Consider the following 17,178-nt stretch of genomic DNA (forward strand, 5'->3'; position numbering starts at 1 on the left):
TTTTTGGTTACCCAAAGAACCCTTGTGATCAGTTCTTAAAAGAACTTCTTAGTGTGAAGAATATTTTAATAATCTAAAGAACCGTTTTCCACTATAAAGGAACTTTTGTGGAATAGAAAGGTTTTATGAATGTCAGGTTCTTCATGAAACCATCACTGCCATTGTGTTGTCTTTTAGGGTTAACCTGTTAAACTGCAACCCCACTTTGGGGCTCACAGCTGAAAACGACCTACCTGAATTAAAACAATTATAGCTCCTGAGAACAGTGTGCTACAGGCACAATTAAGGTATCTTTGGAAAGAAGACACTTGGGACTCTACTAAAAAGCAATCAGAGTTGATAATTCTCAAACAGATAAAAAATTATAATAGTTGAAATGCCTCAAAAATTATTTGCACTACACAGAATGTTGTATTATTTCATGTAAAAATATATGAAAATAGACCTGGAGGAATCCAGTTCAGTTATGGATTGAAAGCCACACGACTTATCAGTTTATATTTCAAGTTTGAGGAAGATATAATGAAAAATGTGGTTCCTGCAAGCTTTTTTCCAAGACTATGTCTGTTCCATTTCTCCCTCCGCCTGCTTGAGGCACATCCCCAGAAATGACATCTCCCAACTAAAACAATTGCAGTTGCTAAACAATTTGCACTACATGCACAATTTAGACATCTTTAAAAAGAAGACACTTTACAGTTTATTACCCAAACATTAAAGTAGAAAAAAACTTAGAAAGACAAACAGTTATAGAAGTTGAAGTGTCTTGAAGATGATTTGTGCTACAATGAACACTTTATTATTTGATGTAAAAATATATGAAAATAAGCCTGGAGGAATCCAGTTAGTTAATGAATTGAAAGGCAAAAGTCTCATCAGTTTATATTTAAAATTTGACGAAGATATCATGAAAAATGGGGTTCCTGCATGCTTTTTTCTAAGAATATGTCCAGGTGCCAAGAAACCTACAGGAGACTTGATAACCTAATGTTATGAAGTGTACTGCAAGCTGTTTTAGCCATCATATATGATGCTTGAATGCTTTTTCAACTATAAAATAATAGGCAGAACCATAAGACTTTGTATTAGTGATTTATTTGTACAACAGAACTTATAAAAATATAATAAAAATGAAATATTAATAAAAAAGAGCTAAACTTCTTTGCAACTGAAAATACAACAAGTAATATAAGTATAATAACTATAAATATAACTAGTAATATAAATAACAATATAATATAAATATATAGCTATAAAAACACACACAATTTGCAAATGTAAAAAAAAAAAACATTTACTGGCCTTTTACTGGCGGATTCAGGTCTACAACAGCAAGTGCAGATCTTGAAGAATCTGAAAGCGTTCTTCTCTTTTCTGCTGGTTGGCTGGTGCTTGGATGCCATAGCTCATCTGAAGACTCAACCTGATGCCTGTAGAATGGCAAGGAAAGGAATGAGAATTAGCACTGCATGTCCTATTTCTGTATAGTTTGCCCATTCAATCAACAATCACACTGTCATCATTCACTCTAATTACAGGCCATCCCATGAACAATGAAACTGATGGGCAGTCGGTTAGACAGCATTCATATTGACGGCGGCCCATACATTCTCACACAGCCCAAGCATCAATCTAACGGCCGGCTATACAGTGAGCATTCATATTGACGGCGACCCATACATTCTCACACAGTCCTACAATCAATATAATGGCCTGTGATACAGTGAGCATTCAACAATCACACAGATGGTCGGCCGTCCAGAACTTTTCTTTTTTCGTCAATTTGTTTTTGTAGCACAGGGGAAAAAAATGCATTTTATATATTATATATATATATATTTTTTTTTTCTGTGTGTGCTAGAAAAAATGCTAAATATCAGTATATGTATAATCTATACTGGTATATTGTAATTTTTCTAGCACACAGGAAAAACATAAAATAAATACAGTCTCAATATATATATATATATATATATATATATATATATATATATATATATATATATATATATATATATATATATATATATATAAACAATTACATGTGTTATATATATATATATGTTTTATTTACACACACATGGGGAAAAATTATATATACTTTTTCCCCATGTGTGCTAGGAAAAATGCAAAATATCAGCATATGTATAATGCATACTGGTATATTGTAATTTTTCTAGCACACAGGAAAAACATAAAATAAATACAGTCTCAATATATATATATATATATATATATATATATATATATATATATATATATATATATATATATATATATATATAAACAATTACATGTGTTATATATATATATATATATATATATATGTTTTATTTACACACACATGGGGAAAAATTATATACTTTTTCCCCATGTGTGCTAGGAAAAATGCAAAATATCAGCATATGTATAATGCATACTGGTATATTGCATTTTTTCTAGCACACAGAAACAATAAAATACATACATTCTCACACACATTCTCAATATACATAAACAACTACACATAGCAACTCACCGGTATATTATTGGATCAACTTCTCTGTCAACAAGCACCGTCACCGCTGTGTTCACTCTCCTTTTTCACATCGCTGCTTCGAGTGAGCTCAAATAAAGCATTTCAGCACAATAAAAACTTCTTTTGACGATCCATTGGATAATACATTCCGTCCAGTTAGTAAGATTAGCAAACAGTTACTACAAAGAGACCTCTGTTTGTTTACTAGCGCGTTAGCTTTTAGCTGTCAGATGGGGGGTGTCAGGCTCGCTGCATCTCGTCGGAGATAGCGCCACATTGGCACATTCAGATGAATAAATATTCACGCCCATGTGACAAACATACACATGCAAGGTCTCGTTGGAATCGTGTGCTCATTGGCTACATTTTCTGTCAGTCATGACGATTCAATGCTTTTATTGGCTCCAGATAAACAGACATTATCATTGGATGAGCACGTCATGACATCAGATAAAACGATCGCTATGGTTGGATATTTTTGACTATATCGCGGCTATCTTTGCATGTTTTTGAGTGGGGTTAGTTGGATTTTGTTCGTAACATTCTAAGCTTTAAACCCATGCCACTTTATTCTACCGGGAGACTGTTTTTGGTGCATTATTTTATTGCATAACAGTCTAGTATGATACTTCGCTCCGCAGAAATGCAATGTAAACAAAGGATTAACCATCAATATTACACCGTTATTGTTTCGTTGGATTAAAATGCTCTATGGGATGTTATTCAGTGGACCCTCACCTTTCCATTCGTTCTGGAATTGTTTGCAATGGATGCGTGTGTGGCTCGTAATTAGGACACTAAAGGTATGTACTCTGTTTTTATTTATAAAATCGTTGATGTGTATTGCTTACATTGATGCAAAAATACAGCCGTTATAAGCTTTTCAATGAAAAACAGTGGTCTGTCCTCGATGCTTGAGGTTTAGACCTTTAGAATGATATATAGTTTGTCAAGATTAATGATGTTTTTTTACGTTAAATCTATTAACAAACATTACACTCGTGCTAAAAATAGCGCTTCAACCCGTGCACGTGCTCATGAAGCTTATCAGGTTAAAGGGAAACTTCAAGGGTTAGTTCACCCAAAATTGAAAATTACTGACCCTCATGTCGTTCCAAACCCGTAAGACCTTTGTTCATCAAAACACAAAGGATAAACAGATATTTTTGATGAAATCTGAGAGGTTTCTGACCCCATAATAGGCAGCAACACAACGACCGCTTTCAATGCCCAGATAGGTTGACGTAGTAAACACAGTGCAGCACTTCCAGGTTCTACGGCAGAACGCCGGCTCCCCATTGGCTGACGCTGTTCACGTGAGCACCTAGGCTGCGTTCCACTTTTAGACACGCACTTGCAAACTTCCCTAAGCACTTCCCCTCGTGGAATCCCTGCCGCCATTTTGAAGTGTGTTCCACTTCGTGAAGTGGACGAGGGAAGTTTAGACCATATACCACAATGCTCGAGTTTTTGTCCATATACCACAATGCAACACGAATGTGACGTCACTGCATTTCGCGTTTAATTTACTCCACTACAAACAACTCTATGAAATAAAACAACCCAAACACACATTTACATATGGAATGCTGCATTAAACAATTTCGCAACAGAAAAAAAAGATAATAAATCAAATCCATAGTGCAGGGGTGTCCAAACTCGGTCCTGGAAGGCCACTGTCCTGTAGAGTTTAGCTCCAGCTTTCCTGTCTGGATGTTTCTAGTACGCCTAGTAAGACCTTGATTAGCGGGTTCAGGGGTGTTTCAGTGGGGTTGGAGCTGAACTCTGCAGGACAGTGGCCCTCCAGGAGCAGGATTGGACACCCCTGAACTAGTGGATTCAAGTGAAGGGCTTAGGACCCATTGCAAAGGCTCCGCGTGACTTTGGCGATCCAAACCGCTGAATTGACTCACTGATTCATAACGCTTCAAAGCTTCATGATGCTGTGTTTTGAAATCGGTCATCACTATATAAGTCGTTATTTAGGGTTTTTTTGCGCACAGAAACTATTCTCGTCGCTTTATAAAGTTATTGCAGAACCACTGTAGTGAGATGGACTTTGTAACGACGTCTTTAGTGTCTTTTAAGGGTCTTGAGAGTATAAAGTGCATTGAGCCAATGGAGGCCTTTCTGAGCCATCAGATTTACACTAAAATATCTTCATTTGTGTTCTGAAGATGAACGAAGGTCTTACAGGTTTGGAACGACATGAGGGTCAGTAATTAATGACAGGATTTTCATTTTTGGGTGAACTAACCCTTTAACGGAAAGCGTTCAGAAAATCGGCAGAAAATGACCGGTTTCCAGTTTTCCTCCAGTGTAGATAGTAGAAGAACTCACATTTGCCACAGGCCTGAATGTTTTTACTAGTCTCTGTTTGGTAGTTTTATAAATGATTGTTGCATTCTATAATTTATATTTTTATTTCCATTTAATGTAATGATATTGTTAATGATGACCATCAGTTGACTCTGTGAATAAATGACTCTTCACAGTTAGTCCTTATAGCATGTTTAATGATTCTTTACAGTATTTGTGATTCTTATCTATACATCTCATTTCATGAGGAGATCTCATACAGTTCATTTAATAAAAATAATGTTCTTGTTTTTACATTTGTATGTATTTCACAGCACTACTTCACAAGACAACACATGATATGAAGTGTTCGATGCATCATCTAAATATTTACACAGCCAAAAAAAAAAAAACATTAAAGTCTTTTATATATTTAATATGCCTTTTTTTTTTACAATGTTTCTTGAGGTTCACTTAAATTTAACAGTTTTTTGCACACAAAATAGTCATTTATTTGCAAAACATCATGACTCTTCAGTAAACGGTCGCTGTTATGATTGGCTAACGTCATGGCATCTGCTTCTCTGGGTGCTTCTCTTTTCTTAAGCTGTGAGGAAATATGGAAACAATAGGAAATGGGAAGCAGCCGTCACCTCGTGACTCGGAAACGATCAGTTATGATGGGTGTTGTGTTGTTGTGGAAGCGAAAAGATGCAAATGTCTCAAAATGTGACCGTGGAAAGCGAGGAGGAAAGTTTATAGTCTTAAACTGTATTTTTATACAGCAAGATGAGCTTTTATGTCAAAATGTCAAAGAAAATTGTATTCCTCATCTTATAACCCCTTTAAATAATATCACATATTGTGCTGTCTTTACCTAATATTATGGTTTTCTCATATATAATCATTTTCTTTCATTGCACACAACACCATAAAGAACAGGCATGTACAAGACAAATACAATCATTTCCATAAATGGTCAGTTTGTTCTGGCCATGAAGCGTTTCTCTCAGTGCGTGTCAGTCGTCCGACAGCTTCTGTCTCAGTTTTAACATTTCTGATTCGCCACTGCCACGCTCAGAAGAAAAGGTTTTAATTCATCCTCAATTTTAACCCTTATGCATAAGTGTGAAACAAAAGGTACAAAGAGGTCCTAGAGGACAAACGTGTTTACATCACATTTAGAAAGAATGATCATTTCTACAAATTTTCCAACAAAATATGACCTGAGGAGCTTTAACACTTTCTCCCCAGTAGTTATATTTTCAGTCAGAGAAACAGCGGAAGCTCCCGAAAAACCGGATTTGCTTTATTTTATGACATAGTATCCAGTGCTAAATATGGATATCAGACAGTCCAGTATAAAGAGACGAGACCTACTGACAGATTAAATAAATGCACGATTGTTGCCTAGGCTATAGATTTGTCTGGTTTCTTCAAGCGGTCGTATTTACCGTGTTTGCTATGGTAATGGTTTGCGCTGATAGTCTTTTGCAGCACTATTTCTGCACAAGCCGGGTGCACACTGTGATTTTGGCAGTCTGAGACAAATTTAGCAAATCCTAAAAGATTCCTCTGATCGTTAGTTTGACATGTTCACCAGCAGCCGATTAATGACCACTGCGGTCAAATTTGACCTCAGACGAAATTCTGTCAGAGTCAGAAGATTTGGCACGCAATCCTGCAGTGTGACTTCTCCTACGACAACTGTCAAAGTATCTTGACCATGACCAAAATGAGCGCTAGAGGTTTCTTTGTATGCAAATTGTCGGTCCGGCGTGTAACGCAGCTCACTGTCAGCGAACGCGACATCGATTGATGATATAAAACTCCGGACCCGTTTTCTTGCGTGTGTCCGTTTTTAACGCACCTTGACCAGTGTTGGGGAAAGTTCCTTTGAAAAGTAATGCATTACAATATTGTGTTACTCACTTAAAAAGTAACTAATTGAGTTACTTAGTTACTTTTTAAGAAAAGTAATGTGTTACATTACTTTTGCGTTACTTTGTCTCACCTGGGCTGGGCTTGTTTTTGTTTTTGTTTATAACAAAAAAGTTATATTTTTGTGCAACGGTAAAGACCTCTTATACCAAAATGTAAATAATAAGGCCCATGCTGAGGTAAAAATGCAGATTCACACATGAACAGTAGAGGGCGCAGCTCTGGATAATGGAGAATAGGACGCAGGAGAAAAAGTTTTACCAATAAAAACTAAAAATCTAGTAATTTTCATCATCAAAGGTCAGCAGCAAGACATTGGTAAATGAAATATAAAGGTAGATTAAATGCATAAAAATAGTTGTTTTATTTAACATTTAATTATTGGAGGTTTGCATAGTATTCTGATTTTGCATTTGACTGATTTTAATCATTTTGAGGAGTAGAGAATCTTTATTGTGCAAGTGAGATAAATAAATGCTCACATTTAGTCTAGAACTACAATAACCCTCATGTTCACACACACACACCTCTGCACTTATTTATCTCAACATGAGGACAGGAGAGCTGTCAGTCAAATTAATGTGAAAAAGTAACTCAGATATTTTTTTGTTCATTTTAAAAGTAATGCGTTACTTTACTAGTTACTAGGAAAAAGTAATATTATTACGAATTGTAACTCAAGTTACTTGTAATGCGTTACCCCAACACTGGCCTTGACTATCGTACAGTCTGACATGAATGACCTTACAGATCTTACAGTGTGACATGGCGTACAGCGCGATCATGCTCCTACAGTCTGACAAGCAACACTCGTAAAGGACTATTATAAACCGCACAGTGTGCACTGCCGTCTCCAGACTCAGACAGGGACGGATTGACAATCTGTGCGTTCTGGAAAAGTCCAGAACGGCCGTCCAACCGAGGGCCGTCGGCCGGCCGGCGGCAAAAAAAAAAAAAAAAAAGTCTAATAACGCAATATGAACAGCCAACAGCAGGGGGCACTTATACGATCGCTGCTGCTACGTGCAAAAAAAAAACAGTTTGTGACCCCGGATTTCGCCGGCAGAATGGCTACCAAAAAACGTAAGGAGAAAGGTGGATGGGAAAAGGTGAAAGAAAAGAGGGCCAAGTCTCTTGAGACTGAAGCAGGAAAGTGTAAAAAGCTCACAGAGCTTTTTGGTTGCAGTGCTGCCAGCAGTACTACACCACTTAGCCAGAGTGAAACTGTAGAGGACCAGCTAGTGGAAGATGAGCCTGAGCTTCCACAGCCTGGTCATGATGAGGAGGGACAGACAGAGACAGAGTTAACTTCACACCAGCAAGAGGTCCTGGTAAGTGCCAGTAGTAGGCTAAATAATCAAACTAAATTTGTTTAACCAAAAAATCCTAGCTTGCACTTTCTGTCTGTCTTCCATCATAGTGCAGTTTTTCCTTGTCTTTCATATTTGTGTTTATTATTGTGGAATTGGCAAAGACCTGGTGGTTGTTTGCAGAGGTGGACAGTAACTAAGCACATTTACTTGAGTACTGTACTTAAGTACACTTTTTGAGTTTCTGTACTTTCCTTGAGTAGTATTTTTTCTGGAAACTTATGACTTTTACTTACACTACATTTGAAAGACAAATATCTTACTTTTTACTCCACTACATTTCTATCAAGGCCCTCGAATTAGAAAGTCGTAGCCGCTTTGAAAGTCAGTGGATGATTCGTGTTTTTTTAAGTAATCAGTAATCACTCTTGTAGGATCACATGAAGTTCAATGATTTCCAAGTATTTTTTGAACACCTGTCAATTGATGGCAAAATAGAAGGCAGCCGGACGCAGTGGGAACTGCCGCAAACATGGTCATACTTAAAAGTTAAAATTAAGAAGAGCAGACGTGGATAAGTCTGAAAAAGTGCGACGACACGAAAGTGCACACAGAAAGCTGCCTCTCTGATGCCAGACCACAAGAACTGAATTTTATTTCTACTAATTCTACTAAAATCTTATTATAGACTAAAACTAAAACAATTCAGATGCCTAAAATGTTATAGTCAAAAGACTATGACTAAAACTAAATAACAATTTACTGTCAAAATTAACATTGGTATGAAATATGGTTGGTCAAATGATTTTTATAGATTTACCCAAGTTGCTACATAGCCTTGTGGATAGAGCGCTAACGCATAACGTTTGACAATGATGTTAGTTAGCATGCGAAAACGTAGTTGGGCTAATAATGTTAACTGAAGTCCTTTCAGAAATGTTTTTTTTACATAATCCTATCAAATAAACACAATGTTGAAACCTTTCTTTTGTAGCATGATTTTGACTTTGATAAGAGCTTTGTAACTTTTAAGCAAGTATTTAAATGAGTTCAAGGTATGCTAGCATGTCAGATGGAGCAGAACTGGCTTAAACCACCATGATGGAACAGCATGCATTCATACAACAATGCAACAATAATAAAATATTGCATTTACTTTTACTTTTGATACTTAAGTACTTTTAAAAGCAAGTACTTCTGTACTTTTACATAAGTAAAAATCTTTCCAACTTTCACTTGTAATGGAGTAATATTTAACCAATAGTACTTTTACTTTTACTCAAGCAATGGAGTTGTGTACTTTGTCCACCTCTGGTTGTTTGTGAAAGCTTCACAGACAAAATTAATAGGCTCTAGCCATTTTCATCATTTCACAGCCTTAATATAAATCAACGTGTAATATGACATTGACAAAATATTAAATAGGTTATTCAATGCTAATTCTTTAACACAAAGCAGCACATAGCATCAATAAAAGCGAATAAACTATCTTTAAAATCATTTTTTTATTCAGGTTGAAGATAGTTGCTGTACAAAAGATGACAGGGAGAGTGCAGGGAAGTGTGAGGACGTCCCAGGATGCTCTACATCACAATATTTCAAACGGCCCAAGTCAGATAGTCACAGCCTGAAACAATTTTTTGCAAACCACCCTCAGCAAAAGCCTAAAAACCTGTCTCTACAGAGACTGTTCAGTTGTAAAGATGGTACCAACCGCAAATGGCTCACATACTGTGAGGAGAATCACACGTTATATTGTACAGTTTGTTTAGCATTTGCCAAGCCAGGTGAAACAAATCCCTTCATTAGTGGAATGCAGGACTGGAAGCATGTCAGTCAACGAGTAGAGGAGCATGAAAGGAGCAACATGCACAGGCTGTGTGCTGAAGCTTATTTTTTATGGGCATCAAAAGCTGATATAGCCAGTCTGCTTCATGGTCCCCAAGTAGTGGCCCACAGAGATCAAGTGCGGAAGAGACGGCAGGTGTTGGAACGTATTGTAGACATAGTTAAGGTCATTGGCAAGAGAGGACTTAGCTACAGAGGGACACAGTCTGAAGCAGCTTACACTCTGGATGACATGAGCATTGATCATGGGAATTTTTTAGAGCTTATCATTCTTCTTGGGAAATATGATGTATGCATGAAGGAACATCTCACAGAGTGCATAGAAAAAAGCAGAAAGATGCATCAAACCCAGGCTAAAGGTCGAGGTTCTGTTGTGACATTTCTGTCAAAAACAACTGTAATGAAAGTCATATCTACAGTGCAGCAGTTAATTCAAGAGACTATTGCAAAAGAGGTTACTGAAGCTGGGATGTTTTCAGTGCAGATTGACACAACACAAGACATCACATCCCAAGATCAGTGCTCAATAGTTCTGAGGTATGTCAAAGACACAGTACAGGAAAGGCTTTTTGCAGTGGTGAAATGTGAAGCATCTACTGGACAATATTTTGTTCAGATGCTTGCAGATGTGATTGAAAAATGTAACTTGGAAATCAGCAACTGCGTCAGTAATGGCACTGATGGTGCATCAAATATGCAAGGAAAATACAGAGGTTTTTCCACACTGTTGTCCTCTAAAGCGCCAAACCAAGTGCATGTATGGTGTTATGCACATGTGCTTAACTTGGTTCTGGCTGACACAACTGAAGTGTCCCTCTCCAGTGGATCTTTGTTCTCACTATTGAATGATATCGCTGTCTTTTTTCGTGAGTCACACCAAAGGATGAATATTTGGGAGCAAGGAAGCCAGGACAGTCGACACAAGCGCCTTTCCATTATCGGAGAAACAAGGTGGTGGGCCAAGGATGTTGCTTTGAAGAGGATTTTTGGGTCCTTTGGAAAGCCAGACCAGTGTGTCTACATTGACGTCCTCAGGACACTGGACAGGTGTCAGAGCCAGGAAAACCTGAAAACAACAGCGCGTGTCAAAGCAAAAGGGTACTTGGAGGGTTTAAGGAGATATGAAACAGTTCTAACTGCTCAGCTTTTCCTTAGGATTTTTGAAGTCACAACACCACTCTCAAAATACCTGCAGACACATGGTGTAGACATCTTGTCTGCTCACCGAATGGTTCTGACCACTGAAGATGCTCTGAAGAAAATGTCAAGAGATTTTGAGTCAGTGAAGAAAGCTGCTGATGTTTTTGTTCTGTGGGCAAATACAACACTGTCTGAAGAGGATTGTGACCTTGAACTGGAGGAAATGTTTCCAGAGAAAAGGAGGAGAAAAATGAAGATGATGGCTGGTGAGAAGGCAAGTGATGAGAGCTTCACAAATGCCAACAGTGGCTACGAAGCACAAGTTCATCACCAGGTGATGGACACAGTCACAGAGAGCATCCATAGGCGCTTTTTAACCCATGGTTCCCTATATGCGGACTTGGCTCTCCTTGATCCAAGAAACTTTACAGAAGTGTCTTCAACAGGCTTGCCTGATACTGCATTTCAGGAGATGAGCAAATGCTTGCTCAGGTTTGATAGCAGGGCAACTCCTGCTAATTTGCAAAGTGAGCTCAAGTGTCTGGCAGCCCAATGGCCACGTCTTAAACAATCTGTTCTTGGGGAGTACCAAGTCAGGGTAGCAGTTGATGACCCAGATGTTTGGGAAGAGGCAGAAATAAAAAACAGCACCTGCAAATCTTGCAAAGAATGCCCAGTGTGTTGCTACCAACTTCTTACACGGTACAACCTCCTGACAGATGCCTATCACATCCTTGGCTTAGGCTACAAATTTCTTCTCACTCTGCCTGTGACACAGGTAGCTTGTGAGAGAAGTTTCTCTGTGTTGAAGTACATTAAGAATCGCTTAAGGAGCAGAACTTCTCAGGAACACCTGGAAACATTCATGTTAATGGCCACAGAGAAGGACATCCTCATGTCCCTTGACAATGACCTCATAATAGACAGAGTTGCTGAGAATAGTGCCCTTCTCAAGACATTTTTACTTCCCCAACATTAAAGGTGCTGTAGATAGGATTGTGAAGATCCAGGACTTAGCCAAAAAACTTGAACATCGGCAACTTCTCAGTCCCTCCCCCCTATCCGCTAAAGCCCAAAACGGTCTCCTAAGCCCCTCCGCCCACAGGGGAGAATGAATGTGTGTGCATGAGCAGTGATTGACACGCAGTTAGATACTTAGAACCCCCCCCCGCCCCTTCCACAGCCCTGATGGGTGCACCTGACTGAAGAGGGAGATGTGGATTTTTGCAAATCCTACTACAGGCTGTAGTTCGTACCAGAGGAGCCAGATTTTTTTTAACTACCTGCTTCATGTAGTTCTACTTGAACAAAGGGTCAGTTTCAGCAAATATGACAAAGTTAGTTTTATAAGGCTTTCCTACTGCACTTTTAAATTTGCTTTCATTATATTTGAATAGTTATAAGTTATAGTAACTATATGTTTTATAATTACAAGTGGGGTTTTTGTAGCCAGTGACATTTTTTTTATTTTCAATGCAGATGTAATGGCATCGTACATTTTTTTCTTTTTATTTGAAGGCTGAGGCTTCATTAATAAACACAACTTTATTATCATCGTTGGTTTTGAGATGTTACTTGTTATGAATACCTTGTCTGATAGTGTGACAGTATTGTGGCTTAGTACATCCTGGCTAGTGTCAGTTGCGCAAGGCTAGGGGCGAATGGCCGGATGATGGGCCTATTTGGGAGAAAGTCCAGGGCCTTTTTTTAGCCCCAGTCCGTCCCTGGACTCAGATAAACTCCGCCTCTGTTCATGAACACTCCTCTAGCCCGAGCTGACTCGCTTTGGACCAAGGTATCCGGCGGGCCAAAAACCTTTGGCCGTTGGCCCCGAGGAAGCCCCGACGAGGCCTGATCAAGCCCCGGAAGGGACAGTGGAAACGCGACTGGCTCTGGCAAGCACGCCCGCTTTTGGCCCAACAGTGGAAACGTGACTTTTGGATATGATTGGTCTATGATTAGCAACAACATTAATATTCATGCATTATAATTTTTTGTGCATTGTCAGATTTACACACACACTCAATTGGTTCTATAATTCAGCAGAAAACAGGAAAAAGCAAGGATTTGCTCCATAGGCCAAATCTGAGAAATGGCACCATCCAGTGGAAAATAGTCAAATAAAACATTTTGAAGCCAACAGAATGACAGCCTCAAGACGGCATGATTTTATTCTTAAATGGCACTGGGAATATATTTTGCCGCTTTAATGAATTTAAATTCTTTCCTTTAAGGTCCTCAGTGTAACTGTTTTGTGCACCTAGTTTAAAATAGATTTATGAAAGGAGGGTAAAATATAAAAAAAATCCAATAAAAATACACACGTTTGGCTAAATTTATGCTGTTTCCATTAACAGCCAAAATCATCAAATAAACTAGAACAACTCTCTGAGGCCCAAGTGTTAGTTCAAATAAAATGAATCAAGCAGCTCATAAACATTATCTATATATATAAAAAAAATAACCCATTAAAAATGAAAGTATTATGTAATCTTATTTAAACCTTTTTGGAATAAAGGGTTCTTTGTTCATTTTTGGAGGGTAAAAAAAGGGTAAAATTGAGCTGAACCCTAGAGTTCTATATAGAACCCTAATGAACCTTTTCTCTGAGAGTGGGGCTGACGGACGAGTGTTGTGCTTCAGCTGTGGGTCGGCGTTACATGGTTGGGGTCAGGAGATCAGATGGTTGTGGTCAGGTGATCTGATGGTTGTGGTCAGGAGATCTGATGGTTGTGGTCAGGAGATCTGATGGTTGGGGTCAGGAGATCTGATGGTCGTGGTCAGGTGATCTGATGGTTGTGGTCAGGAGATCTGATGGTTGTGGTCAGGAGATCTGATGGTTGTGGTCAGGAGATCTGATGGTTGGGGTCAGGAGATCTGATGGTTGGGGTCAGGAGATCAGATGGTTGGGGTCAGGAGATCTGATGGTTGTGGTCAGGAGATCTGATGGTTGGGGTCAGGAGATCTGATGGTTGTGGTCAGGAGATCTGATGGTCGTGGTCAGGTGATCTGATGGTTGGGGTCAGGAGATCTGATGGTTGGGGTCAGGAGATCAGATGGTTGGGGTCAGGAGATCTGATGGTCGTGGTCAGGAGATCTGATGGTTGGGGTCAGGAGATCTGATGGTTGGGGTCAGGAGATCTGATGGTTGTGGTCAGGTGATCTGATGGTTGGGGTCAGGAGATCTGATGGTTGGGGTCAGGAGATCTGATGGTTGTGGTCAGGAGATCTGATGGTTGGGGTCAGGAGATCTGATGGTTGGGGTCAGATGGCTGTGGTCGGGAGATCTGATGGTTGGGGTCAGGAGATCTGATGGTTGGGGTCAGGAGATCTGATGGTTGGGGTCAGATGGTTGTGGTCGGGAGATCTGATGGTTGTGGTCAGGAGATCTGATGGTTGGGGTCAGATGGTTGTGGTCGGGAGATCTGATGGTTGTGGTCAGGAGATCTGATGGTTGGGGTCAGGAGATCTGATGGTTGTGGTCAGATGGTTGTGGTCGGGAGATCTGATGGTTGTGGTCAGATGGTTGGGGTCAGGAGATCTGATGGTTGGGGTCAGGAGATCTGATGGTTGTGGTCAGGAGATCTGATGGTTGGGGTCAGGAGATCTGATGGTTGTGGTCAGGAGATCTGATGGTTGTGGTCAGGAGATCTGATGGTTGGGGTCAGATGGTTGTGGTCGGGAGATCTGATGGTTGGGGTCAGGAGATCTGATGGTTGGGGTCAGGAGATCTTATGGTTGTGGTCAGATGGTTGGGGTCAGGAGATCTGATGGTTGTGGTCAGATGGTTGTGGTCAGGAGATCTGATGGTTGTGGTCAGATGGTTGTGGTCAGGAGATCTGATGGTTGTGGTCGGGAGATCTGATGGTTGTGGTCAGATGGTTGGGGTCAGGAGATCTGATGGTTGTGGTCAGATGGTTGTGGTCAGGAGATCTTATGGTTGTGGTCAGATGGTTGTGGTCAGGAGATCTGATGGTTGTGGTCAGATGGTTGTGGTCAGGAGATCTGATGGTTGGGGTCAGGAGATCTTATGGTTGTGGTCAGATGGTTGGGGTCAGGAGATCTGATGGTTGTGGTCAGATGGTTGTGGTCAGGAGATCTTATGGTTGTGGTCAGATGGTTGTGGTCAGGAGATCTGATGGTTGTGGTCAGATGGTTGTGGTCAGGAGATCTGATGGTTGTGGTCAGGAGATCTTATGGTTGTGGTCTGATGGTTGTGGTCAGGAGATCTTATGGTTGTGGTCAGATGGTTGGGGTCAGGAGATCTGATGGTTGTAGTCAGGAGATCTGATGGTTGTGGTCAGGAGATCTTATGGTTGTGGTCAGGTGATCTGATGGTTGGGGTCAGGAGATCTGATGGTTGTGGTCAGGGGATCTGATGGTTGGGGTCAGGAGATCTGATGGTTGGGGTCAGGAGATATGATGGTTGGGGTCAGGAGATCTGATGGTTGGGGTCAGGTGATCAGATGGTTGTGGTCAGGTGATCTGATGGTTGGGGTCAGGAGATCAGATGGTTGTGGTCAGGTGATCTGATGGTTGTGGTCAGGTGATCTGATGGTTGTGGTCAGGTGATCAGATGGTTGTGGTCAGGTGATCTGATGGTTGGGGTCAGGAGATCAGATGGTTGGGGTCAGGTGATCAGATGGTTGTGGTCAGGTGATCAGATGGTTGTGGTCAGGAGATCAGATGGTTGGGGTCAGGAGATCAGATGGTTGTGGTCAGGTGATCTCATGGTTGTGGTCAGGTGATCTGATGGTTGTGGTCAGGTGATCTGATGGTTGTGGTCAGGAGATCTGAAGGTTGTGGTCAGGTGATCTGATGGTTGTGGTCAGGTGATCTGATGGTTGTGGTCATGGTCAGGTGATCTGATGGTTGTGGTCAGGAGATCTGATGGTTGTGGTCAGGAGATCAGATGGTTGTGGTCAGATGATCTGATGGTTGTGGTCAGGTGATCTGATGGTTGTGGTCAGGTGATCTGATGGTTGTGGTCAGGTGATCTGATGGTTGTGGTCAGGTGATCTGATGGTTGTGGTCAGGTGATGTGGTCAGGTGATCTGATGGTTGTGGTCAGGTGATCTGATGGTTGTGGTCAGGAGATCAGATGGTTGTGGTCAGGTGATCTGATGGTTGTGGTCAGGTGATCTGATGGTTGTGGTCAGGTGATCTGATGGTTGTGGTTAGGTGATCTGATGGTTGTGGTCAGGAGATCTGAAGGTTGTGGTCAGGTGATCTGATGGTTGTGGTCAGGTGATCTGATGGTTGTGGTCAGGTGATCTGATGGTCGGGGTCAGGTGATCTGATGGTTGGGGTCAGGAAATCAGATGGTTGTGGTCAGGTGATCTGATGGTTGTGGTCAGGTGATCTGATGGTCGTGGTCAGGTGATCAGATGGTTGGGGTCAGGAGATCAGATGGTTGGGGTCAGGAGATCAGATGGTTGTGGTCAGGTGATCTGATGGTTGTGGTCAGGTGATCAGATGGTTGTGGTCAGGAGATCAGATGGTTGGGGTCAGGAGATCAGATGGTTGTGGTCAGGTGATTGATGGTTGTGGTCAGGTGATCAGATGGTCGTGGTCAGGTGATCAGATGGTTGTGGTCAGGTGATCTGATGGTTGTGGTCAGGTGATCTGATGGTTGGGGTCAGGAGATCAGATGGTTGGGGTCAGGAGATCAGATGGTTGTGGTCAGGTGATCTGATGGTTGTGGTCAGGTGATCAGATGGTTGTGGTCAGGAGATCAGATGGTTGGGGTCAGGAGATCAGATGGTTGTGGTCAGGTGATTGATGGTTGTGGTCAGGTGATCAGATGGTCGTGGTCAGGTGATCAGATGGTTGTGGTCAGGTGATCTGATGGTTGTGGTCAGGTGATCTGATGGTTGTGGGTAGGTGATCAGATGGTTGTGGTCAGGTGATCTGATGGTTGTGGTCAGGTGATCTGATGGTTGTGGTCAGGTGATCTGATGGTTGTGGTCAGGAGATCTGATGGTTGTGGGTAGGTGATCAGATGGTTGTGATCAGGTGATCAGATGGTTGGGGTCAGGAGATCAGATGGTTGTGGTCAGGTGATCAGATGGTTGGGGTCAGGAGATCAGATGGTTGGGGTCAGGTGATCAGATGGTTGGGGTC

The sequence above is a fragment of the Gobio gobio genome, assembly GCF_949357685.1.
Source record: "Gobio gobio genome assembly, chromosome: 7".
Taxonomy (NCBI): domain Eukaryota; kingdom Metazoa; phylum Chordata; class Actinopteri; order Cypriniformes; family Gobionidae; genus Gobio; species Gobio gobio.